This window comes from Strix aluco, chromosome 8, assembly GCF_031877795.1.
Source record: "Strix aluco isolate bStrAlu1 chromosome 8, bStrAlu1.hap1, whole genome shotgun sequence".
NCBI classification, from domain to species: domain Eukaryota; kingdom Metazoa; phylum Chordata; class Aves; order Strigiformes; family Strigidae; genus Strix; species Strix aluco.
The window spans coordinates 11,828,137-11,855,253 of record NC_133938.1 but is presented as its reverse complement, the minus strand read 5'-3'; the positions used below and the strand labels follow the sequence as shown (position 1 = coordinate 11,855,253).

The following is a 27,117-nucleotide window of genomic DNA, read 5'->3' as shown; positions in this document are numbered from 1 at the left end:
TCACCTTCCTTGTGTCTCTGCTGTTGGTGCCTGACATGGCATGCAGGGACTCAACCCTGTGCACAGGGCTGTGAAAACCCCAATGTGTCAGAGACACTCAAAATACCTCCCTCACCCCTTTTCCCGCAGCTCCGCAGCTGGAGCAGCCAGTGGGCAGGGCAGCGCCTGTGAGAGCACTCCGGGTTGCTGAGTGATTCCCAGACGTGCTGCGCTCGCTGTTTTCCGGGAACCTAGCGGCCTGAGCAGAGATAAATAAGTGATACAGACATCTCTGCACTAAACACACATGACGCGCTCCCTCCTGCTCCCCCCCCCCCCCCCCCGCCCCCATGCACACAGTTCTATTAATCCTGACAAATTATGACGTACAGACGTGTAATGCAAACTGATTCATCATACATTCAAATCTGCTGTGCAGGAGCAGCGGGAGGGCAGAAGCAGACAAGTGTATTACACGGATAATGTATTTGACGTATTAATAAAACCAGCCGCATTGCTCAATCTGGAGAGAGGGGGGGATGCCGATACATCATGACAGATCACATATTGATGGAATCCAGATGTTGGGAATCATAGTCTTGGGGCCTTTCTTGTATTGACTAAAGGTAAAAAATGCAGGCTGTCAGCACATTAAATCTCTGCTCCACTCATGGAGGCTGGGGGAGTGATTATTTATTTCTGGAGGATGAGGAAGCTGCTCCCCATGTCCCCTGTCCCGTTAGCCCAGCCATCTGCAAGGGAGGGTCAGGGAAAGAGTCTTGAACCCTCCTGCTATTTGGTTGCCTATCAACTGCAATGACCAACCAGAGCACATGTTAATATGGTCCCATCAGCTTGAAATCCTTGGCTCAGCCCCTCAGCTGATGTAAATCAGCATCAAAGCGATCCCCATTGAACACCTGGCTTTGGATTTTTAGCCAGTGAAACAGTCAAAACCACCCCCCTTGGTTACCAGCCATGCTGTTGCTTCCCGTGTTTCACTCCTCTTGGACAGTGATGCTGCTCAGTTCCATCTCCCATTTTGTCCTTTTTTCGAGTGCATTGTGAGTGGTTTGTGTGAATGTTACATATATACTTATATGCATATGCACACGCATGTCTGTATTTATAAGATATTTTTAGCATTTTTCAGGGAAAGATATTCTGTTACTCACACTTCCACAGGTAAAGGTCATTGTGCCAATAACAACTCCAACTTTCCTTTTACCTTACCAAGTCCTTTTAAAATGAAATCATCTTGTTTCAGATCTGTTTGGCTTGGATACCTTTTAAGGGCTGCTTGTATTCTTGAAGCCTGATTGACTTTGGCTTGTGTGTGATAAGGCGTTACACGCATGGTAACGTCTATTGGGGTACCCAAATATATGAATGTACTGGCTTGGCTTTGTGCTCCTCTGCCTGAATAGTGCCTTTCCCTTGAGCATCTTCTTGTTGCAGTGGGTTAAACCTGCTTCTCAGTGCACAGCCAGCACAGCAGGATGAAATGACACTGAGAAGATGACAGAGCTTTATGCTAATGCTCTTCCGAGGGTTATTGCCATCCTGGAGAAGGTGCTGTGCTCTGTATTTTTGGGCCCTGTCCCTGCAAGCTTGCATTACCCACAGAAAGGAGTGCCCAGGAGATGGTTGGGACACAAATGGGCATTGCCTGGGAGGCCAGAGAAGCTCAGAGCAGGGGTGTGGGTTTCAAAAGTAGTGAATTTGCAACAGAGAGGGAGGGATGTTTGAGCACTAGGAAGAGTTTAAGTGATCAGGGCAGTTTCCTTGGATTCAAACCACTGGGACATATATAGGAGCCTATAGAACTACTATATAGGCTCAGAGAGAGAAACTATACAGGAACTATAGAACTAGATACATATATATAACTCTAATATAGAACTATTATATTACACCAAACTAATATATAGGAGCCTATAGAACTATTTGTATGGCATTTTTTTCCCCTATCAGAATGGATCAAGGAATTTAGGGAAATACAAAAGCAGACATTGACATCTTGGTGTTTTCCCCAGGGAAACCCCAGTGGGTGCATGCCATGGGTCCATGCCCAGCAAAGTGGGATGCTGGGGAGGTCTCTGGTGCACAGAGGTGCAGATGCCCAGGACCGCCCTGGGATCCTGCGTCCCCTGCAGAGCCCTCCTGAAATCCTCTGCTCCTGAGGACAGTAGCTCAAACTGGAACTATGCTCGGTGATTTGCCTCACTGAGTCTCCAAAAATATGTCCCCAGTATCCCTGATCAGCTGGCAGCAGGGCAGAGATTAGCACACAGTGGGTTTGTTGAGTGGGAGCGAGTCTGCCCCATGTTCTGCAGTCAGGATTCCACCACCACCTCTCAGTGGGTCTACGGTCTTGCAAACGGGCTGGGCTGATTGAACAGGGAACTGGTGCTGCCCATTAACGGCAGCGGCCCTGCTCACCATCCCAAGGGTGAGTAAGACCTGGCCAGCCCTGGCTTTGAAAGTGCACAGCGGTGCTGCTGCCCTCAGGCACAGTTGGGGCACAGGGCTGGCAGTCGGGGTGAGTCTCTGTCCCCTGCTTGGCTGACGACTCCCTCTTGACCCACACCACGCAGGGCTTTCAAAAGCGAAGACACAAGTCCCTCAGAGTCCCAAAGTGCTTTTAAAACTCCTTCTTTAACCTCTGGAAGCCGTTTCCTTGCATGTGAAATGGAGACAATAAACACCTGAGATGAAAGGGAAGCTTTTCTCTGCTAAGATAAAGGGGTTTGCTCTTTCCCCGGGACTTGTTCAGTACAAGTGGACGGGTCTGGAGGCTGAACCACTGGCAGGGAGAGTGCACCAGCCCCAGAAAGTAACAAGGTCATTTTTCAAGTTGGAGAAAAGCAGCTTAGAGGAAATATAAATTGCACTGAGTGAGCAGGACTTGAAAGCAGGGAGGGCTCCTCAGATGGGGAGCCAGGGAAAATGATGGAGGGAACGTAAGAATGACAAAGCATGTCGTTCCAGTGGAGTGCAAGACGATTTGCTTTAGCTCATTAAATACTGCAATAAAATATTAATAGTTATTGTCCCTCTATTTTTTGTAATTATCCTTGCAAAGAAGGATCTGCTGCAAGTCACTAATGTATTCCCAGCAGCGGGTTGCTTTTTAATACGGTGATGGCAGTCAGGGGTGAGGAGGGGGGGGAATGAAAGCGTTTATGTGTGGCCAGAAAATAGTTGTATGATCAGGGTCATTAAGGAACCGGTGCTGTCTACAGAGGGAGAGACGGAAGGAGGGGAAGAAGAGGCTGAGAGGAGAGGAAGAAGGTGCAGGTCAGCCCGGGAAAACTCAAGAAAAGATGAGATTTGAGGAGTCTGGTGTCCATGTCCCATCTAACCCCAAGAAATAAATTCATGCTGCAGCTGCCCAGCCTGGTGTGCCTGGGTGTTTGCTAGTGAACGTGATAATTTCCCCACCTAATGTGGCTATGAAGGACCCTGGAAGTGCCAAGCACCTGCTGCAGGTGCTTGGGTGCTCTGGGGACACCCCAGGCACATGGGAGGTAGATGTCAGGGCACTGTGTGTTATGCCAGGGAGGTTCCCCTCCACCACAGCCCTCTGCAAGGCAGTCCTGGTGCATATTAGCTGTGCCACTGCTTTCCAGTGCCCCTGTTCCTGTGCCTGTCTCACCTGGCTTTCCTGGGGCTGTCCTTGCTCTGGTCACACTGTCATCCAGGCTCCTCTATGCAGCTTTTAAGGCTCTGGAAACTTTCCCTCCAGGGACGCTCTTCCTCCTCCTGCTGAAGTGCAGCTGGATCCAAAGAGGCTGTCACCCTTCCCTTAGCATCACATCTGTGCCCCTCTGCCATGACCTTTGGGCTGCAAAGCGTAGGTCAGGGGGTGCTATCGGTACCCACTGCTGCAGTGCCAGGGCTCAGCAAGCCCCATCCTCTCCCCATGGCCAGAAGGGCTGGAGGTGTGATGGGGTGCCACCTCACAGCCTTGTCCTCTCCACACCATGCTCCTGCCATCTCTTCTTGGACCTCAGCATCCCTCAGTGGTCAAAGGATCCCTTCCCAGGAGTTTCACCTGAGCGAGCACCCTGTGAGGAAGTCCCTGGCGTGATCAAGGACCCAGATGATGACTGGTGGGCCAGACACCATCTGCCTGGCCAAGAAGTATCTCAGGGACCACACTAGATCCAGAGATTTGTCCCAGGAGAAGCTGCGGGGTGGCATCAGCCTCTCTCCATTCTGCTGCCATCTCAGGCTGCTCCCTCCTCCTGGTGCATCCCCAACCCAGGAGCAGGGATGTGCCTGCCATCTCCTCTGCATCCCCACTATGGTGCCAGCCAGAGGGTCGCTGGCACATGACTGAGACACGGCACCACACTGGAGTAAGAAATGATGATGCTGTGGCCATGACAGGCTCTGGCAGAAAGCTTAAAAATGTGAGGTGCGATGTCTCCTGCTAGCAGCAAAAAGCCTCTCTAAGGCTTGAAGCTTCTGTAGCAGCACCATCATCCCACCCTGTTGTGCTCTGGCCAGGTGAGACCTCACTCCGCTTCTTCCAGCTCTGGTTTCCCACTGCTTGAGGAAAGTGGGATGCAGAGAGGCATTTTGCTGAGCCTGGGCAAAGCTATCAGCTTAAACACGCATGGCAGAGAGCTGGGGCTTTTCCAGCCAGGAGCATCCCATGGTCCCTGGGGTGGGTGAGCAAGGTCTGAGCCCCAGCGAAGCACTCCTGGTGTACGAAACCAACCTTGTGATCACTGTGATGTGGCTTGGAAAGCTTCAGCCGGAGGAGACAGAAAACGCTCTGCAGTCAGGGGAGGAGAGAGAAGGGATCCCACCGTGGCTCCCGCTCCCAGGCAGGGGAAGCCCGGGAATGCAGGTCCCAGCGTGGTGGCATGGGCAGCAGCAGCAGGGCCATGCCCTGAGCCCACCTCGGGGAGCAAAGCCTGTTCCAGTGATCTGCTTGTCCGTCCAGGCGAGCTGAGGGCAGGGCAGCCATGTCTGTGATGCTGCCTGCCGTGGCAGGGATGCTCCTGCTTCCCACGCTGGAGGAGGGACAGGGGCTCTGGCCCCGCTCAGATCCCATCAGCTGGCCCTTGGAAGAGAAACGGTGCTGACAGGTATCTAAGCGAGGCAGAATTAAGGGAAATGATAATAAATGTAGATGGTCAGGCGGGGGAATGAAATGATCCATCTTTTGCATGTTAGTCAAGAGGTGCTCGCAGGCTCCCCCCTCCCCGCTCCCATTCAATCAGGGCCTGTCAGACCTCCAGCAGGCTGGCATTTTTGTGAAGAATCTCTCGGCTAAAAATTGTTGTCATTCCTATTTCCTTGTTATCAGTCGGCGGCACCTCGGCGGAGCCCGGAGATTAACGCAGAATCGCTGGGCGAGCATCCATTCCCGAGGAGCCCTATCCATTACGCCGAGCTCGGCGGGTCCCTCCCGCCTCACCTCCCACATTCATCATCTTTAACGCTGACAGCCCGGCGCAGGCCTTTCAAATTTATCTCGCCGCGTCCCGGGCAGGCTCTATCCGTCAAACTGTGCGAGAGGGAGCGAGTGGAGCGCCGTCTCCTCTCCCCTGTTTGTCGGGGAGGGAGGGGGGGGAACAACCTGCCCGTGTGAGGGACTCGGTAAAAGATTGGTCCGAGATACACAATTAATCATGGCTCGCATCAATTTGCTTGATTTACTCCCCGGAGGGAGAAGGGGCGTAAACACGGCGTGTGCAGAGGCAGTGTGGAAACATAATGTGTCTGTCTATAGGAAAAACATTAACACATCATCCCCGTTGTGGGTGATTGATGGGGGAATGGGAGAGGGACAGCCCAGAGCTGGCAGGGTGACAGAGAGCCAGGAGCTTGCCAGAGAGACGGACCCAATGGAGATGAACCTCAGGGGCCACCGGTCAGGGCAAGCGGCGCCTGGCACGTCTGACCCACCTTGCGCTTCCCTCCGGGTGCTCTCCCCGAGGCAGCAGCCCAGCCCAGGCATCTGAGACCCTCTGGGTGGAAAAGGGAGGTGGGAAGGGGAGCTGCTGGCTGTGATCTGTGTGTGAGGCAGGCACTTCGGGGTACAGATGTATGAAATGTCCCATCTTCAGGGTGTTGCAGAATCCAAAACAAACATATAAAAATTTCGAAGGCATATTTCATGTTCACCACCATGTCCTAAATGGGTGGCAGTGCAACTTGCTCTGCCTTGCCTTCCCTGAATTCCTCCTGTAAATAACTTTTTCTGCCCATCCCTGGAAGCAGGTGCATTTCAAGATGAGATCCAAATGTGCGGAGCGTGCTCGTGAAACCCTTCAGTATCCTTTGGGGCAGGAGATGCCGTAGCAATGAAAGATGCTGTTATTGTTAGATCCCAAGCACTGTGTTGTGCCATCCCTTGATGGCTCCAGCAGAGACAAGAGGCTGACTTTTATGGAGAAAGTTACTGCTGTATTTACAATCCAAACCTCCTCATAACCAGCCACAGGGTGGAGGAGGAAATGCGGAGAGAGTGTGTGATGATTTAATGTGTCCTTCTCGTGTTCCTTTCAGCTAAGGAGCTTCCTCCCTCCTCCACCAACCTGCAGTCAGCTGGGCTCTGGCTCGGTGATCACACCCACACGGACATGGGGAGCAGGAGGAGAGGTTTAACCAAGGTCAAAATGGGGGACCAGGAACCTCCATCTTCCTTGGTAAAACCTTCATGAAAACAAATGGTACCCAGACCTCACTGGGCCAAGCACAGGGCTTCTCACCAGCTTTCAGGGAGGTTATGGTGTTTGGAGGGGGATACGGCAGCTCATGAGAGCTCACTGTCACCAACAAGTAAATCTGCACCTGATATTTGTAAAGAAATAACCTAGCTGATAGGAATAGCTCAGTGTGAGGGGTTGTGCGGGATGAGCTGATGCAGTTCACCAGCTCTTACCACTCAGACAGACATGTTTCCCCAGGCAGATTGCAGCCCACAGACCATTCCTAAACTCGGCACCATTCCTGCTGGGAGCTGCAAGCACCCGCATGAGCCGCACTGCCGGCTTTGCTCCTTGGTTTGGTGGTGGTGGTGTCGAATAGCCATTCATGGCCTTGGCTGGGACCTTCTTGCAGGCAATCCTGTTATTTGGGCTGCGAGCAAGCAGCAATTTCCCCATATATGTTTCTTAACATGCCCAAGGCTGTGTTTAAAAGCTGGTCTTCCAGCTCTTCCACTGCGTCCCTGCGTGGGCTTTCCTTTAGCTGCGCCCCAGTGTTTCCACCTGGAAGGAAGGGATACTAACGCAGGGAGACCTGTCATCCAGAGAGCACCTGACAGTGCTTTGTAAGTCAGAAATGCACGAAACAGATGTAATCTGCCTTCAGTGTAACCTGGAGTGGTGCGGGCATGATTTGAGTATCCAAACAGACTGTCCATTAGTTGCCCTCCTGTTTGTAGGTCCTTGGGAGAAAGAAAAGCTTACCGTGCCATATCTCGTCATCCATTCATCTGTCTGTCCAGCTAGCAGTACAGTGCTTCACACCATTCCTATTTCTAATTCACAGGGTATGAATTAAACTCTGAGAATTAGCACCCCAGTCAGGGGCTGCTCCCATCTGCAGGAAAATTCCTGTCCCCTCTCTGTGACGTGCAGCATCAGCCCGTGCCTGCACGCTCGACGCACCCAGCCCTTTGTCCTCCTCAGGTAGATGCTGTCCGTAAAGCACCCAGGCTGAGCTCAGGCAGGATCAGGTCCATGACCCACAATTCTGGGGTTGCTTCTGGTTTAAATTTATAGGTTTAATTTAGTTTAGTTCTCCCCTGATTTAGTTGTGTCTGAAGAGGGTTTTTGTTTCGTCTTATCTTGTGGAAATTACTCATAATATTGTAGTGGCTGTTTAATATATATATATATATATATGTATGTATATGCTGGGTTTTACAGCCCATTTTTATCACCTTTTTATTATCTCGGGTCAAAAGCTTTACTGGGTTGCATTCAGGGAATTATGCAAACTAAGAGAAAATACCATAGCAAAACTATAGATTTTCTCATTAAACTCTGCTTGGACATGTAGTTATTGTAGTAAAACTCTAGTAACTATTACAGGCCCTAATATAAAATTATAGTTTGACACCTCAGCGTGATTGGCCTTGCACTGCAGTTAAATTAACCCTTTCCATCCCTTGCCTGCTCAAACTAAAGGCTTTTGCTAGAAGTGGGCAAACTGGGCTTAACGGGCAAGCCAGTCTTCACAGGCAAGCTAGGATGGCTGCACGGGGGCTTAGCCTGGGACTCCACTGCAGCACCCACAACCCTTCCGTGACATGCAGCTTCAGAGACACTTTGTCTGAACTGTCAAAAAACTTCAGCAAGCATTTAGAGACAGTGATGGTCGAACAAGGGAGGATCCGGCAACTCCAGGTGGATAAAGTCCAGTAAGAAAGTAGGAGTTTGCTGGAGTTTTCAGTCTCCCCCGTCATCCCAGAAATTGCTTCGTTCCCACCACCCAAAGACTGTGTAATTCTCCCTGCTCTGTGCACAGTGGATTTAAGGAGCGATAAACATATTCAGTGACTTAATTATCTCAGACCAGATTTTCTTCTCAATTACACTCAAGTAAATCTGAAGTGATTCTGTTCAAGTGGATGGTGTTAGTCCACCCTTGTAAAAAATAAAATCAGATAAAATATCATCCATGTATTTTAGCAAATCTCCATGCCTCTGCTGGTAACACTGCAGCAATCATGGGAGGTTTTTGGGACCATCTGATGCAGTGATGAGGAGCTGTGTTTAAAACAACTTGGATGGTCCAGCGGGGATGGGGACTATTTCCTTCTGATTGTCTGATTAACATTTTAAAGCCATGTTGATAATAACCTGGGGTAGCGTGACAGTTCAGCAACTTCATTCGAGGGAAACACTTAATCATATTTATTATGTAAACACAGCTTGCCATGCCCCCATTAAATTATTAATAGTACCATTAACATATTTACATATAAATCTTATAGCAATTGATGAAAATGGTTTCAAGAACCTTGCGTTAGCTTCCTTTTTATAATGGATTCTCTCTTACAAATACCCATTTATTAAAGAGACAAAATATTAATTTTTTGTTAAATGTTCATGTCAAAAATGTCACCTTTGCAGTTTTGCAAATTGCCACTTATGCAAAACCTACTGACTTGGTATTTTCCTGTCTTAAAAAATGGTCTGTGTAAAGATATTGCTTCAATAAGAGCAATTAAGGAGAATAAGAGTAAAGCTATTTCAGTGATCTGGATTTTTGCATTTTCATTAATAATCAAGTTGATAAGCTGAATGACACAAATACTAGAGGGGTTGTTCCATCACTTCACCCCTGGACATACCCAAAAATGGCCCCAGTCCTGCTGCCCAGGGGTTAACCTCTGATCAAAACATACACAGTTGCTATGTATTTGCAAAAGGTATTTGCTGTTACTGGGACATGAGTTAATTTACTTTGGGCTGGCATCATGCCCAGATGTCCCAGTTAGAGCTGACCACTCTAATGGGATGCCATCCCCCAGTTACTCATGGGGGATGCTGGGCCAGACTCCCCGGGAGATGCTGCTCTCCCTAGGAGTTCCCAGGACGGAGGACAGAGGACAAGGCAGAAGGGATGCCGTTTGCATGCACAGTGGTTGGAGGTGCCAGGCACCAAGGGCCCCTCTGTTTTCTGTATTTTCTATGAAAAGAGATGAGGTTTCCTTTCAAAACAGGAGTGGGAAACTGAGGGAAATAGGTGTCATAGTGAGAGCATGGGGGGAAAAGAAGAAGGAGGATGGGGAGTACGAAGTCAGGATTTACCAGACAGGACAAAGAAGAGGATGGAGGCTAGGTTAGTCCTTCTGCTGTTTCCCCTCCAAATTCTGCATCTTTCCTAACCAGCCCAGGCCTGACTAATAATCCTAATTAGGCTGTATACTGTAATTCCTTAATACCTTCCAGGTAGCTGTATCCCAGGGTGATTCATTCTCAGGATTGCCAATTTTCACAAGTTTATCATAAGACTCTCAGGATTTTTTTTTGCTCCTTAAAGTTTCAACCCCTGCAATCAAATGGTGATATAAGAATCTCAGTTTTCCTTTAAATAAATAGAAAAGGCATGCTTCGAGCCCTGTGGTCAGGACAGAAAACTTGAATATGTGCTGTGAGCCTGGTCCTTAAAGCATAGAGATCAGAAGGCAGAGAAGAAGATGATCACGGGGTAGTGGAGTTGTAGGATAATTTAGGTTGAAAGGGATCTCGGGAGATCATCATACACTTGATTTCTGGTGCACCTCATACTTAAGCAGCAGTTTTCATTAGCATTTTAGTAATAAAATGAATAAAACATAGCTCATAGTTTTGTGTGAACTATATATACTATATATCTCCATATTGTGAAGTATAAATCACCACTGGGAGCCCGGCTGCCCCTTGCCCCTCCGGCACACCCAGCTGCAATGGCAGACGTCCCACGCTGGCAACTCTGAGCAGAGCAGAGGGGAGGAAGAACCAGTTTGCTGGGAAGGAGCCGTAACTGCCCGAACTGAGACCTGCTGCAGACCCAGCACAGGGCTCCTGTCTCAGCTCCACTCAGGCAAGTTGTGTCTCCCTTCCACACCTCCCTTCTTCCCACCTGAATATGGGGATGAATAAGGCACTTTTCCTTCTGGAGAAGTATTTAAAAATTAGACCTTATTATGGCAATGCAGAAGCCGGGGAAAGACAGAGGAGGCATTACAAAGGAGATTTTTCCCTTTCTCAGTTAAATGAATCTTCTCCTAACCCGTCGTGCCCAGCTCTCGTGTGTGCTGTTACAATTGTCTCTAAAAACTCTGTCTGATTTTTCAAGCAATTTCTCATGAAACAGGCACTTTCAGAAAAATCATAAGAAAGCAATTGTTTCAAATTGGTCATTTGGGACTCAAATTACTAATCTAATACATTTTTTATTGGGGGTTCCTGAAAGGTTCCATAAAACACAGTCTGTGAAGCTGCCCAAACTTGCCAGCCTCCCAGTTTGACAAATCGAACCCAACAATCCACTTTGCAGCTCAGGTTTAGGGCTCACGAAGCCGCCACTGAAATAGCAGCATTTATATTTCTCCATCAATAGTACCTATCTGGTCAGATGCTTAAATTCCCTGGGGTGTTTTGTTGATTTTTTTTGCCTGTGCTGGATTTTTGTGTCTGTGTCCAAGCTGCAATGCTGATATTGGGGATATCGGCAAGGCGGGGCGGGGGGGGGGGGGGGGGGGGGGGGGTTGACCTGGAATCTGCTGCTGAGCATCAGCTCTGGTGCTGTTGGGAGGAGCAAGCAGAAGGACAAAAGTCAGGTCAGGCAAGGAAAGGACTGGGAGTCAGAGACTGACCCTTTTATTATTTATATTATTTTTATTATTTATATTCTTTTATTATTTTGCTATATTATTTATAATGTTATTTGTGTTTTTCTTGAGGCTGTGCTTAGATGGGGCCCCTATAGCAGCAGAGCACTGTGCACAGTCTCTGTCCCATTGAGTTTGAGGACTGAACAGAGGAGGGAGCCAAAATATGGGACAGACAAGGGATTTTGACCTCTCTAGAAATGAGGGCTCAAAGCATGGGAAAATGAGGGAGATCTGACAGGTGGTCTGGTCCCAAGTCCCTGTGTCACGTCACGGCCACAAGACTTTATTCGCCTCCTTGCAGCAGTTTTTTGGGAAATAGGGATAGCGCTGACCCGCTTCCCAGCAGTCACTCATGGTTACGAAGCATCAACCTCCCAACACACAAGGCACTAATCAAATACATGTTAATTATTATTTTGGCAGATGCTGAGGGCCAGCTGAGTGCCACCTTGAGGTAGGACCAAAACACCAGCACCTCTCTGATCAGGTTTAATAAAATCCAAATTAAAACTCTGTGGGTTGACAGCCAGCTCCTTCCTGATGCCGGAGAGGCAGCACCCAGTGAGGAAAATCAAGCGGTGTGAGGCCAACACTAGCTCAACTTGCCAAGAGTCCAACGAAAATTGCTTTTCCTCTTTAACGTCTGGTGGCAATTTTTCTTTTGTAAGCTCTGCCAGTCAGGAGCAAGGCAGAAATGTGGTTTTGGGGAAGATTTTCTAGCAGTGCCAGCTTCTTGGTTCAGCCAGCACAAGAACTCAGAGAGGAGAGGGAAGGAGCAGGGCAGCCCGAGAGAGAGACAAAGAAAGTTGCTGGGCATCAGGCAGAGATGCGAGTGGAGAGCTTGGAAGGAGAGGGGGTACATCTGCCTGCATCTCAGTGCCCTCAAAACTGCATGGCTCGCAGAGCAGGAATGGGGCTGGCATGGCGCCGACACTCTTGGCTTGATACCGACATCTTGGTTTGAATTCCATCCTCTGAGAGGAGCCACGCGATCCAGTCCAACGTGCGACAGGCGCCTTGCAGGCAGGGAGAGGGGATTTCCCTGAAAACCCCGCTGCACCCAGTCTACTCCTCGCCTTGCAGCCCCCAGTGTCCTCTGGCTGTGTGGCTCCCTCGGTGCTAAGACGACTGGCTGTGTGCTGACACGCTCCCCTCTAATGCCTCCAAGGGGGCCTGTTACTATTTATTGGGTTAGCGTATAGTTTTCTGCTGCCGTTATGGTTTTACTATGGGGATAATACACAATATGTAGTCAAAAAGTAGAGCTGGAGTTGCTTTCAAGCCAAATGCGGTCGTTCAGGATATCAGCTGGGGCTGCATTGCAGTGGAGAGCTGTTCTTGGATGATTCTGCCTGTGGTGGTCACCCACGGGTGATGGGGATGGACTGGCAGCCCCTCCAGTCCATCCTCTGGTCCGCAGCTCCCCAGGGAGTTTGACACCAGGGTCCTGCCCTTGTGCAGGCAGGGAGGGTTGCCTAGGGTCATGCCTACACAGCCATGACCCTACAGGCACAGTTTATTATCATGCTGCTTTAAAAAAAAAAAAAATCCATTTATTAAAATTAATAAGCAATGTGACATTTCAGAGAAAAACCCTCTTCCCATTTCAAAGAAAAATTCCAAGCCAAACTCCAAGCTGAAGCAGATTCAAAGAGGACAATTTATAAATCAAGCAAAAAAGAAGGTGATGCAAGAGCCACCCTTTAATCTAAGAGCCACCCTTTAATCTTGGCTGCAGCTGCACCATCAGCAGCTCCTGCCTGTGCTGCCCAGACTGGGGTGATGGTGCCAGTTCATCCCAGCTCTGCCAGCACCATGTCCAGCATAGCTGCTCCCCTTGCAGGGGACACAGGTATTTTTATTCCAGATGGGAAAACCTACATGCAGGCATGTTCTCCCAGCTATGCATTTCCTTTTGTCATGTTCAAGCTTTTTTTAGGCACCTGTGAGCAGCAGGATGCCCACGTGTTTCCATCAGAGGGGCTGCATGACCCATGGAGATGCATTTCCCGAACTCAACCCTGCCTTTTGCCGGTGCATCTGCACGTTAGACTGCGCATAGCAGGTCTACCCCCCAAAAGCTGCATGTACCAGCCTGCTCTGCCTCTGTGCCCACCGGGTAGGAAAGTCACCAGCACCTTGCAGAGGGATGGAGAGGTGTCAGACCACCATTTTGCCACAAGGTCCCTGCACATGGGGCCCACAGTAGGTCAAGGGGCATCACTCCTCGCTCCGCGGAGCTGCAGGGTAGGTCTGCCAACCCCCTGATCCTTCCCACCGCCCTTCCTTGAACTCCCTCCAGCCGCTCGATGGCTTCACGGGGTGCGTGTGTGCCGTCTCCTCTTTGCTCTCGTGATTCACGCCTCTCGCCGGCACTGTTCCCCTCTCTGCTGTGTGCCATGGCCGCCTGCCACGGCGCAGCCTCCCTGGGACAGTGTCTGATGAGCTGTTTGCTTTAGCTGGAGGGAAAAGCCAGCCACGGGGCAGGAGCAGCGGGCGGCCGTGACGGCACGTCTCCTGACCCGCCGCTCGACAGACTTGGATGCCGAGAGGCGCGGAGGTGCCAAGTGCTGATCTGGCTTTCACGCCATTGAAGTCCATGAAGTTGCTTTGGATTTACACCTGTGGAAGCGGGATAGGAACTTGGCCTGAGGTCTCGGTGCTGTCGTAAAGCTGAAGGAGCCTTCAGACCCACCGCCAGGCCTTTAACTGGGGTGGGGGATGCAGTGGAGGAGAGAAGGGGTGAGGGTCAGGGCAAGGGGAGGGCAACCCTGGCCTTCTTAACCTCCTGGGGAAAAAGTAATGGCTACAGCAACTGCAGCCATAGTGGGAGGGAACAGCAAGGGTCTGGGCAGGTCAGGACCCAGAAAGAGGAAGAAACCAGGACTTTCAATCCCTTCCTCACCCTCCTCCACATCCCCTCTGCCTAGCAAATGCGCATCTCCTTGTGCATCAGCCAAGGCACCCTGGGGCACTGGGACGAGGGCTTCCTGGTCCCCAGAAGCTGTGCCCATGCAGGTCAGGACTGTGTGTGAAACGCCAGACCCTGGCAGCACATTAAGAAGCTGAAGCATCAGAATGTGTCCCCGCCTCATGCTGAGCATCCCTCTCCGGGGAGGGGAGGCTCTCAGGGCAGATTTCACCTTGTGCGAAGGGGTCAGCGAAAGACTCGTGCGCCACTTAAATCCCACTTAAGCACTCTGCACTGGGGTGAAATTAACTCTCTTTGCAGAATAAGCCATCAAGAAAAACTGATCTAAAAATCTACGCTGGGCCACAGCCGAGCCACACTTCTATTAACAAGTAAAAAAATATTTCCCATCCTTAGAGTTAAATGAGCCAATAGTTCAATCACAGAGCAAAAAGCGGCAATAGAGACGGGGATGCTGAGTGCCTCAGGTATTGGCAATCTATGCAAAGAATCACAATAAGTAGGACTTGCCTGTTTTCTCTGTGTTTAACAGCAGTGTTATTCAACAACCTATTTGCAAATGCCATCTTCCAAAGTCCTTTTTTCCCCCCTCGTTAAAGTTGCAGCGATAATAGGGCGATTACAGTGCAATAAGCTAAACGCAATCCATTAGTGGCATCACGGCTGTTTTTAGATCTTAAAAAAAAAAAAAATCAAAGCTGTTTAAGTTTTCTTATTATGCACATTAAAGGCAGGCAGCAGGGTCTGATCAAAGACAACACCACCCCCATGCTCCCCCCGCCCGCCTCCTGTCCCTGCATCTTGTCCCCCCTCTATTCATTAGTGGTCACAGCTGTGCAGTCGGCCAATTACTTGGGAATAATAAGTACATTTTGCAGTAAATTAAATATTAATTAGTCCTTGGCAGATTGTTTTGGTTTTTTTTTTCTTATTTCCCTCCCTCCACCTGAAAACAGTAGAAGGGATGTGACACTGTCATCGCCTGTGTTGGCATGTGGGTGACAGCGGGGGAGTCTCTCCTCCAACCCTGTGCTTGGTCTCCTCCAAGATGGCTTGCAGAAAGGTCTTTCCAGCTCTTCCTAGAGGGTTTGCTGCTGCTGGGCCAGGATTTGTAAACCCATCTCTAGTTTTGATGTTATCTTCTTCTCCCAGCCCAGGCATGTCCCGTCTCGGCCTGGGTTCCCCTCCTGCATGCTCTGCTTCGGCACTTAGCTCTCTGGGGCAGGGCATCATCCCTGATTGCCTGTGATGTGCCTGTGAGAGTGGCCTGGAGGCAGCAAATAAATCTGTGTGGGGTTTACCTGGCCATGGCAAGGGTATGCTCCATGGGGTGTGAGGGCAGCTTGGCTGGTCAACCCTCTCCCCAGCAGTGCTAGCAGGACAGATGCTGCCTGGTCCTCCGGACGTGCCTGTGAGGCTTCATCCTTCCTTGCTCCTGCACAGCAGGACTCCAACCCAAATAGTGTGTGTGGTGCCAGGGGATGAGGAAGAGGAGTAGGGATGGGCAGAAGAGGCTGGATGAAGAGACATTGTTGTACAGCCCAGTGTCACCCCTGGCCAAAGCAAGTTGTCCCTTTTCAGTGGCAGACCCTAAGTGAGGTGACCCTTTGATCCCCTGGCCAGGGACTCTGGGGACAGAGTGACCTGGTCTGGCTTTGCCTGTTCCTGTGGAAGTCAGACCACCTTGAACAAGTGCAGACCCTGGGGAAAAAGCCCTGCAGACTGTGATCAGGTGAAACCCAGACCGGATCTGCTGGGAAGAGCGGTTCCTTAAACTGAGCCAGGTGGGCTAGTTTTGATGTTGTCAACATATCAGTGTCTATTAAGGTTTAAAGAATGAATGCAGAGGAAAGGAAAAGTAGATGAAAAGAGCAGCTAAGCTCTGAACAGGAGGGATAACAGCCTGAAGTGAAGACCTGTCCTTACTCTGGAGCTCCCCAGGAGCACTGCAGAGACTGGCACAGGAGCCCCTGGGAGCCCTCAGCAGCCCTCTCCAACAGTAGAGGAAGATTCTCTGGTTGCTCACCCATTCCCTGCTGGCTAATTCTGGTTGGAGCCACTGTCCCTGTCACCTGGGTTGTACCTCCCTGAAGTGTAGCATCACGTTTTCTCCCTACAGCCAGGCAGGAGCCTGGAAGCAAGGACATGAGGTGCCAGCATCCCACCCACCACCCATCCTTCCTCCCTGGCACCCATGTCAGTGTGAGCAGAGGAGAGAGCTTTCTGTGCTCTCTGTTCTTACTAATGCTATACCCACAGTTTCTGGGGCAGGAATGAGCTATGTTAGCAAAGCCAGAGTAATCTGTGCCTGTCAGCAGATCCCAAGGTAAAAGGCTCCACTTGTACAACTCTTGGATTTACACTTTGCTAACAGCTCTGCAGTCTGCCTTGTGATGCACTGTGCACTGGTTTGCCCCTTGGTGCTCTCGAGTGCAATTCAGTTGTTGTTTTTCTTAAATGTAGTTTGACAATATGCAGGTTAGGTTTGTATTTTATTTACAGCTTTTACTTGGGGACCAATAAAACCCCAGCTGGCTAATGTGAGATCTAAAACTTGCATCTCACTCTTTGCTTTGGATATCTTTTCTATGGTAAACTATTTATTTGCGTTTCATCTTGTACAAGCTCCTCTTTCCATGCTGAGAAGCTGAGAGCTCCAGGGGCTCTTTGAAGACTATTTGCTATAGGATAGCAACTGGAATTCTCTTTAAACATCCGTGCCTGCTTTGTCCTACAACTGGCCTCTTGGTGTCAACATGCAGTTTTGTGCGAGTTTCCTGTGCAAAGCTAACATTTGCACACTCCCCTGGCAATTGCGCTTCCAGATCCCTCTTGTTCAAGCATATCCCGTCGTTTATTCTTGCAAGCATGAGCAGCAGTTACTCCACGTGCCAAATTAGAGGCGGCATCAAGGCCTCTTTAAAAAGGAAGATTTAATCGGGTTATGAATGACAACTGTGCTGCTTGGGTAGAAGGAACATGCTGTGTGACCTATGTGGCCAGTCAAAATGGTCCACATTTTGATGGCAAGTATGTGGTTCCCCTATCTCTAAGCCTTCAGGTTCTCATCACACAATTAAAATGCAACAAAATCTTCTTGGAAAGGGTTATTCAACAGCAGGATGAGGCGCATGCATGCAAAATCCCAACACATTTCAATGTCGGGCAGTCAGACATCTCCACCTATGAGCATCCCCTGGACGCTGACCCTGGTGTGCCAGCGGAGCATGTGTGAAGGGTGAGGTGGCATCAGGGTAGTGACACAAATCACGCTAAAAATGCCAAATAGCTGCGTTTACATGCATTCACAACCCGAGGGTCATGCTCTTGCCATAAAAAGGAAGATGAACCCCAGCGAGATGGGAGCAATGTTCCCAAGGATGCCTCTGGGAGGGAAAGATCAAGAAGTGATGCTTGTAATGGCCTCAGCTGCTAAAACAGTCAAAATAATAACGGGGTGGGGAGGGTGCTGGAGGGGCTAGATGCAGGCGGGGGAGCCATGTGATGAGTGTCCATCGTGTGCCGGTGTGTCTGCCCAGGGACACCCTGATGTGCCCGTTCTCCCTGGTATGTCGCAGGCCTTCAGTGTGCGTATTCCAACATCCAGCCTCCTTTTAAATCGCAGCGAAGATTTCTGTTACATGGGTGGAAATGTCTGGGACAAGCTCTAGGAAGACACAGAAGGGAAAATATTTTCTTTCTCTCTGGCATTATTTTTTCACCCCCCCATTTTCCTTTCTGCCCTTCCTTTGCCATCTCACTGCTCTCTAAATTCACGGGAGCTCTTCCTCAAGGTGAAATGAAGGCTCCAGGCTGCATTTGGTGGTGCCAGCGGCGGGGGGGACGAGGGTCAGGGAGGGTTAAGCAGGGAGGGGGCAGTGCAACAAGGCAGCCTGATCTAGTGATTAAACAAAGGGATTCAGCCAACATGTGTAAAATTAAGTGATCAAGAGTTGATTACAGAGTGCATTGATTGTGTACTGATGGATTAAACAGAGTCGTGCTCGGGATGCGATTTTCCGAGCTGGGCATGGAGAGCACAGGCAATCGACGTGTTGGCCAGAAGGACCCGCTTCTCCCAATCCCTGGCTTTTATACATTCTCTGGATAAATCTGCAGAGAGGCCCGTGGAATTATAATCGATTATCCATTTCTCAAAGTCACTTAAGGGCCCTGAGCTACAAGCTAAAGTGCCGGTGCTGCGAAGAGGCATTGGGTATGCGCCGGCATGTGCAGGTGCTGGCGCGAGGGGAAAATGTGGCAATGACCCTGCGTGCTGCAAGCTGATGAATCTATTTTCTTGTAGGAAATAGTTTTGACAGTTCAATATCTGTGTTTTCGATATGTGCCCCACACACCCCCAAGGGAGGAGAGGAGAGGAGACAGAAAGTGGGGGGGAGGGAGTGGGTGGGAGGCAGGGAAAGACTCTACCCCATCACCCCTTCGAATTATAGGCGTATCAGTATATCACCAACTTAACAGGCTGCCCTCCAAGTCAAGGGCATGGGAGCAGTGTAGCTGCCTGTGAGCATCTGCTGTGGGGACAGAATGGGGCTGGAGCCTCTCTCGGGGCACCTCATTGGGCTGTGGGGGGAACCACAGCAAGTCCCTGGCCCGCTGGCAGTGTGGTGGTCCCCAGGCTCTTGTTCCACTGCCAATGGTGAAGGCAGAGACCCATTTCCAGACTGATCCTGTCTTTGAGGATGTGGCCAGATCCTTCATTGAGGACTCAGAGGAGCAAGAGGATGGGGCATGTGAGAGCTGAGCAGGTGCAGTCTGCTGCAGGATTGTCCTGCAGGTTTTGCAGGGAGCTGGGATGAGCGGTGGTGGAATGAGGCCAGGAGGGAAAAGCCCCTCCAGCGCTCCTCCAGCCCCTGTGCAGGGCTGTCACTCCCACTCACAACTGCATCCCGGTTTCTGGTATGGATGAAGCAATCAGGGCATGGTGCAGACCCTGAAAGTATCCAGGACATCAGACCTCAGCTCTCTTATGGACTCCAAGCCAGACACGGGGATGTTTCTGTGAAAATCCCACCTTCTCTAGTTCCCACTGCTGCTATTTTTTGGCAGCTAAAGAAGGTATTTTGCTCCAGGTCTTTCCATCCCAAGAGTTGATGCAGGGCATGGATAATCAAGGCACAGTTTGTCAATGCAGCTACTCAGTTCATTCTCTCCGCCCTCTCCCATTGGGCCAGCAGGAACCCCATCTCAGGGGTCTGGTTCAACAAGGGACAAAAAGTGACCCTTGTAACAGCAAACAGGGCTAGAGGCCAGGCCCCCTGGTGAATGTCACCCATCTGCCAGCCCTGGATGCACAGCCCCAGGTATGCTGCGCAGCTGAGGAGGAGGAGGAGGAGGAGGAGGGATGGTGAGGAGGCAGAGCCGTTCCCTGCACTCACTCCAGCCATGGCTGCACACACGGCGCAGGCAGCGAGAGCCCTGGGGTCTCCTCCCTGGCTGTCTGCCTGCTGGGGTGCGTGCTGGGTCCCGGTGCCTCATTTTGCAAGCCCCGCTGAGGAAGGGCTGGCTGTGGACCACAGAATTTGAAGAATTGCAGGCATGGTCCCTGGGTCCCACTGGCTCTGGGTGGTTTGTCCACAGCCTGACCAGTCTTGGCTGCATAAGTGTGACAAGACCCATGGGATGGAGAGCAGCTCAAGGATGTAGGGGGAAGGAGGTGCATCACGCCCCAGGAGATCACCCAGGCTGGAGGAACAGGACTGTAGGATTCCCCCAGGAGTGTTTCTGATGTGCCATGTTCACTGGAGCCGGGGACCCCACTGATGCTGGGGAGACCCAGCTGCTCCCCAGGACTTGTGTGTTTTGGAGATGAGGCAGTGGGCTGGAAGATGCTCCAGTTTTGCTGCCAGGGCAGAGGATGGGTGGCAGCAGGAAGGTCCAACTCTGTGGTTCTTAGCTTGCCCAGACTCATACCAGCACCTCTTAGAGAAGCTGGAGCGGAGAAGGGATCAGCTGTCCCTGGTCACCGCTGTCCCAGTCCCTGGTCCTCGCTGTCCTGGTTTGGTCCATCTCCAGCTCGGCACGGGTCATGGCCAGGCACTGATGTGCTTCCTTGGGGGAAGCTGGCACAGGCAGCCTGCCCATCTGGGAGCTGCGAGGGAGAAGGGCAGGGACAGAGGCAGTGCAGCCCCTTGGCTTGCTCTCAGTATTTCTCTATTTTTCTCTTGTGAAGCCCAGGGAGGCGTTTCTGCTCTGCTCTGCAGAGCCATGTTGAAGCCAGGACCAGCACCATGGGGACATGGGACCGCAGCCTGTCCCAGCCCTCCTTTTCCCTTCTCCCTTCCAGGTCCCTGTCATGCTCTCCCTTTCCAGCTCTCCTGGCGGCCCGCGGCCCTCTCATCGAGGATTCATTGTCTTGTCAGCCTCTAGTTAGCCGGCATGCGTGCGAATCATAAATTACCCCGCCCGGGCCTCTGCTATGCTTCAGCACAGACAAAAAAATTGCACTCCATCACCGTGTCTCCCGGCTTTTAGTGGTATTGATCAATGCTGCTCCCTTCCCACCCCCCCCCTTTTCATTTTAACCGAGCCGGTTAAGTGCAGTATCTTATTTTGTGCTGGGACAAATGAAAAGAATATTAGCAAGGGCTGAAATATATCTCTTTTTTATCTCTCTGCTACTTTTTTATTGAATCTTTCTGAGTAGGTGGCTTTCCGCAGGATGACAGCCTCATGACAGGCTCCTCATTAGAGCCGAGACAGTAATTGTGATGCATTTCCCTGCGCGGCCTTTTCACTTCTCCCCCCTCTCCTGCCTTTCCTCCTCTCTCCTTTTCCCCTGATTTGTAAAGTGATTGGATGTACAGACTCACTCAGTTTCTTAAATTATTGTCCAGCTCAATCCATCTTCCTCTGCCCCACGCTGGGCAGCTGTGATCTCCACAGATGGAGAACCAGGGCCAGGATCACAAGTGGTGGGGGTCAGATGCTTGGAGGGGCTCCTCACCTCTCCCCACTGCCAGGCTGCCACCTGCCATGAGAAGCGTGGTGCCAGACCCGATGGGACGTTCAACAGCCTCTGAAGACCCCAGGGGGCTGTTTGAACATGCTTTTTTACTGAGCAAGTCATGGGATCACCCCAGCTGGAATTGGCTGCATGGCAGCAGCACTGCACCAGTTTACACCAGTCCTCTCCAGTATCCAGCTTACCTGGAGGGGCAGCTACCAGAGCAACTCTTTTTTTTTGGAAGGAAATCTATATGTTAGCAAGATTTTCTGCCTCGAATCCCTCCATAGTTTTTAGCCTCAGGAGAAGCAGGTGTATTTTCTAAGCTGCTTGGCAGGCTGGGCACCTTAGCAGGGAGCAGTGCCAGGGATCAGGCCCTTGGCGGGGATGCAGGGGGCTGAGTTCAGCTCTTTGCTGTGCCCCAGTTTGCTCATGAGGTTGTGGAGGTCCCTCAGTCTGTCTGTGCCTCTATATGTTTTATACACCCCAGCTGTATAAAACTGGCTGTCACCCACCCCTGTGCCCCTCTCTGCTAGATTCAAGGCAGGAGTGGCCCCGGGCCATGCCCAGCACAATCTGAGTCCAGCTTCTGCTGGTGCCCAGCAGCAGCTTTGTGCTGTGATGCAGGAGTGGAGAAAAAATGACTCCTCAAAAGTCTTTTCTTACATGAAAAGCCATTTTTACATATCTCTGCTCCCTTCCCACCTGCACAGACCTCCAAAACACACATGCTCCAGGCAAGGGCAGGTCTGCTGGATGCAGGATGATTCCCCGGTGATCTGGATGCACTAGCTGCACTGCGGGGTGTTTGCAAGAGTTAGGCTGTGCTGTGGATGCGGTTACGGCCAGATGCTGAACCCAGCCACATCACGCAAACCTGGAGTCACCTCACGGCCCATCGCTGCCCCCGGTGCCTGGCTCTCCACCACCCTGAGCAGAGCAAGTGCAGGAGGGGCTGGATCCAGGGCAGCAAGCTGAGGTCTGCATCCCACACAGCCGAGCTCTGCATCCCACACAGCCAAGGTCTGCATCCCACAGCCAGCCAGGAGCCCAAGGGAGGGGAAGGGCCTGCTGGAAGGAGCGGGATGTGCCCTGACCTCAAGCCACAACCCTGTGCAGGTTTTTGGGGGCCACGTACCTTTTGGTCTCAGTCAAAACCAGCAGGATTCAAGGCAGCCCCCAGCATGCAGGACCCCATGAGGATGGCACTGGGAACACACCAGTAAATAACAGACAGGGAGATGGGAGAGTGATGAGCAAAGTTATTCCCACTCCCTCACTTTATTACCAAATACTTTTTGCCTCTGCTGTTATTCCGGGGTGTTCTCCACTGACACATGAACCATCTCCGCCTTCCTCACCCCACTGTTGTCATCCTCCCCCAGCTGCATCGCAGCCCCTTGGCTGCCACTTACTGTCAGGGCTCTGCGAGCCTCAACGGCTGCGGCGCGGGCTCGCTGGGAGAAGAGCGAGCGTTTGGCTATTTCCAAGCTAATATGGGGCTTTCTTTGAATTATTGTTTTTTGAGCTGGAAGGAAAGGAGGCTTGTCACACAAGATATCTGCTATCAGTACACAAATAACAGCAAGCCCATCATCGAATGGAAAATAATCGCTGCGGAAACAGAGTTGCGGGGGAGCCGGGAGGGATTATTACAGGCGCTGGCAGTGGCGATGCTGTCAAGGAGCCTGTGTCAGCACTTCCATTACCACCCACCTGGTTTCAGCACGGCCCCCCGAAGCGGCGTGCAGGGCCGCGGGGCCCCAGCATGGGGTCATTTCTATTCAGAAGAGTTTCAGATCAACTGGCTTTGATTGGGTTTAAATGATGGAGTGTTTAAGAGGGAGAGAGAGGAAATAGGAGGGTGAGATGGAGGGAGGCATCTCAGAGGAGGGGGAGTGTGATACTCAGACAAGTGGAAAACAGTTTGACATAGGAGAGATCAGGAGTTGGGAGGGAAGAGCTGGGCCTCCCGGGGGCAAATTTCTGATGGCCGCAAGGAAGGACAGTGTGGGGACAAGACCCGAAACCCGGGCACATGCCCTGGGGTCTGCCCAGCGAAGGGCTGTTAGGAAAGAGCAAACACATCCCCAGCAGGGAACGTGACCCCACCAGTGCTCCCTACCTGCTGCCACCACCTGTGCCACCCATGGTGGCAGTCCCTGGAGAGGCACCTGGCTGTGAAATAAGCCATCAGTGGAGCTGAGCAATTGAACTATAAACAATTTATTTCATTAATTTGGCAAATTGCTGAGCTCTTGGGCAGAGCAAGCCCTCACACCTTGTAAACTTTGCTCATTCAGAGTGACTTGGGAGCATCGTTTACTCCATGCTGTGTAGTGACGAGGGGCTGTATACATCATGTGCTGTCATGGCTGTCGGCAGGCTGGGTCCCTTGTTTTCTCACTTAAATACTCTCCAAAACAGCATTTCCCATTCTGCTTGTGAGGGGAGAGCTCTCCCTTCCAAGTGACCCAGTCCTGGCCTGCAAATGCCTCGGAGTGCTGTCAGCCCTCCATTCCAGGGCACAGACGCAGGGTGGGAGCGGGGATGGCTTCATGCCTTTACACCTATCCAGTGCCACAGTTGCATCCCTGGTACCTGAGCCCAGTTCCCAGCCCAGAATCCAGATGCAATTAGCAGTCACTTCATGGGGAATCAGGCCTGACTCAGAGGACGCAGGAGAATTATGTTGGATCCATATCAGTGTAACTGAGGGCAGGATCTGGTCCTCGATACCCAGTGGAATCAGGAAGGTTCAGTTCGGTCCCCACCTGGGCTGGGATCTGTTTGCAGATGCCCTCTGACGGAGCCCATGGACAAATTCCTCCACACAGGGGTGCATCTGCGCATCAAGCCCTCTGCTTTCAGAGCAGGAAATATTCAGTTTCAACACTTGGAGTTAAACATTTCCGCGGAGCCCAGGAGACGGTGCAAACAGCAGGAGCACCAAGGCTCTGCCTTTTCATCTCTCTGGCACTGGCAAGCGGGGGTCAGCAGCAGGGGAAGCACGGCAGAGCTGAGGAGGGTAAACACTGAAGCTGAGCCTACCGAGTAACCAGAGAGCTAAGGGGAGAGAGAGGGGCAAAGAAAACAAAAACACAGCTGCCAAAAAACAAAAGCCTGAAAAGAGCCATTCAGGGTCTCCCAGGAGCGGGTTTGGCACAGGGCAGGGAGGGACGAACGAGGAGCATTCGATGCTGGGGCAGGCGTGGGTCCAGCCCACTTGGGGATACGAACCCTTTTTGCCCTGGGCAAATCAATGCCCTCTGCTCCCTCGAGTGGGGTAAGCACCTACACACTATCACAGTCCAGCCACACACAAAGTGTGGCATCCTTTGCTTTTTCATGGGTACCAGGATGTCCCTGCTCCAGAGACAAGAGGTGGGATATAGGTATCTCCCTTCACAAACAAAATCTGAGGACTCACAATGCCCATCATCTCCCTCCCCATGCCCAGGCTCTGGGGCACGCTGCAGATGCAGATGCCAGTGATTTGGGGAGACACATCCCGCTGGCAGCCTCTGTGGCACTGCAGGCATGCAGCAGGTTTCACAGACCTAAGGAGGTTTGCGTAGGTGTCCTGCTGGCATGGGAGATGATCCCTCCCTTCTGCCTGTCACTTGCACTTAGCCCTGCTCCTGCAAAAGCACGGTTGTCATCCCCCTGGGCCAGGAGCTGGGGCTCCCTCTGTCTCCTGCTTTGTAATCTGTACATCAGGGACTTGGCTGCATGGCTGGGTCCCTGTTCTCCTGTCACTCTGGAAGCCCTTGCTTTAGTGCAAGCACCAGCCTCCTGCACTCACTGGAGCAAAGGGATCTTCTCCGGCTGTCACAGGGATGTGGGGTGACAGCTGTCACATCCTTCCTTGGCATGAATTCGCCACCACATCATTGATGTAACTGGTGGGTAAGATCATTGCTGCTCATTTCTCACACTGGTCTGGGCTGGGGTTGGGAGAGGCCATGGAAGGCAGCAAGGTTCCTTCCCATGGCCTGAGATCCCTCCTGGTTGCCCCAGCCATTGAAATCCAAATTCACCTCTGCTTAGGAACATGCACCGCATGGAAAAGCCCCAAAGAACAAGCAGGGAGCAAGGACTTGGGCATGCAGGAGATTAAAAAAGCCACCAGCCTGGTGCTACAGAGCTCATCCCCAGGAGGGACCCCAGCTGTGCCTCCTGGTCCAAGGCTACCCATCCCAGTGCTGCAGTCCAGGACACTGCATCATCGCTCCCAGCAAACAAACACCCCTGGGCTCCCCAGAGAGCAGAGACCTGGGGATGCTCAAATTCCAGTTCACCCTCTGGTGCTGCCAAGAACATCCCTGCCCCACCAGCCCAAACTGTGGGTGGCAGGCAAGGGGGGTTCATGGGCCCCATGGTGGTGGCCTGGGCTGGGAGCAGGGATGCAGTGCGGTAGGGCGGAGGGCAGCCTGTTTACCCATCCATCTGCACACCCCACAGCGGGGATCCAGCAGGATTTCCCGTCCGCTCAAAGGCTGCCTGTTTATTTTGGGAGGGAGACTCAGACAGCTCCATTGTTTTCCTGCAAAGTTGGGGTTATAAATAGCAGGTGGTCGGGGACGCTCCTGGGCTATTTTGGGCCCCCACTATACAAAAGTGGAAAAGCTCCAAGAGGAAGGTGGAATTACTGAAATGCTGACCTTTCCCGCAAGGGTCAGAGGGAGCTGGTTGTTTGGGTTTGGGTTGGGTTCTGGGCATTATTTAAACACAAGGGAAGGAGAAGAGAGGAAGATGTTCCCAGTTGCATGGGCTGCATGCTGTGTCCTCCCTGGCAGAAGGGTGGCAGGGATGAGGAGCTGAGGCACCGAGGGTCTGCCAGGGCTCTGCCCAGGAGCTGTCAGGAGCGGCTCAAGTCCAGAGGAGAGACTGGCTGGGTTTTCCTCCTGGCTCTGCAAATGGGAGACTTCCCAGTGAATGGAGAAGCTGGGGATGTCAGGGATGCCCCATAGCACTGGACTGCCCCAACTTGCCCCTTGTGCCTCAGTTTTCCCCACCTCCTATAGGGAGGCTGAAGAAAAGGGCAGGTAATGTCCCAACAACAGCCCCGCTCCCACCAGCCACATGCACTGTGTCCTTCTGGAAGGCAATGATGAGCCAAGGTGACTCTCAAACTTATTTCAGACCCTTCCTCTCATTAAATGCCTGCACCAGGCAGTTATACAGTGAGCAGCAGGAACCCAGTAAAGCCGCTCACACCAATGTTTTATACTTTGAGAAGGTCTATTCCTTTAATGGGGATTCATTTAACTGGGCTCTGCCATCGTTAGGAGCCATAAAATGGCACCTTTTGGCTCCTGATTGGAAGGCCACGGTGCACGCAGCCCCCTCGTATCCAGCGTCGTCTGCTTTATTGTGCATTACTGCCTCTCACTCGGATTTAACCAATTTGATACATGTCTAATACATAAATAAATAATCCAGCAGGAGGGTTCATGTTAGATGACAACAGGCAGCTATAAAGCATGTTTCTCCCCGCCGGAGCCATCTGAGCCAGGCTCCGCACGCCCTCTCATGAGCAGAGCTGCTAATACAGCTGGGAGAGGGGGGCCTGGAGACCCGCGGGCTTCTCTGTTTTATTGAAACTTCATTGTTTGCTTTAGAGTTTTATTTTATGTTAAATAGACGCTGTATATTCCTTACAGTGGGGGCAATAAAGTTTCTGAGCTGGAGGAAATTGGCTTCGGAGCAGGGAGTTAACCAGGGAGATGTGGCTGAGCAGGGGAGCGGCGAAGAGGATTTGGGGCAAGGAGGGTGTGAGGCAATGCCCTGCTTCCCGGGTGGCCCCAGGGTCTCGGCTCAGCTCAGCTCGGGATTGGGGTCCACAGACACCCCCAGATCTCACCCAGGGATGATGCAGCCCCA

At 51.5% G+C, this 27,117-nt stretch overlaps 1 protein-coding gene across 5 annotated transcripts in view; it reads left to right on the top strand.

Annotated features, from left to right (window-relative positions):
* RNF220 (ring finger protein 220) overlaps positions 1–27,117 on the top strand; it is a 232,656-nt gene that overhangs the window by 116,024 nt on the left and 89,515 nt on the right. The window lies entirely within an intron of this gene.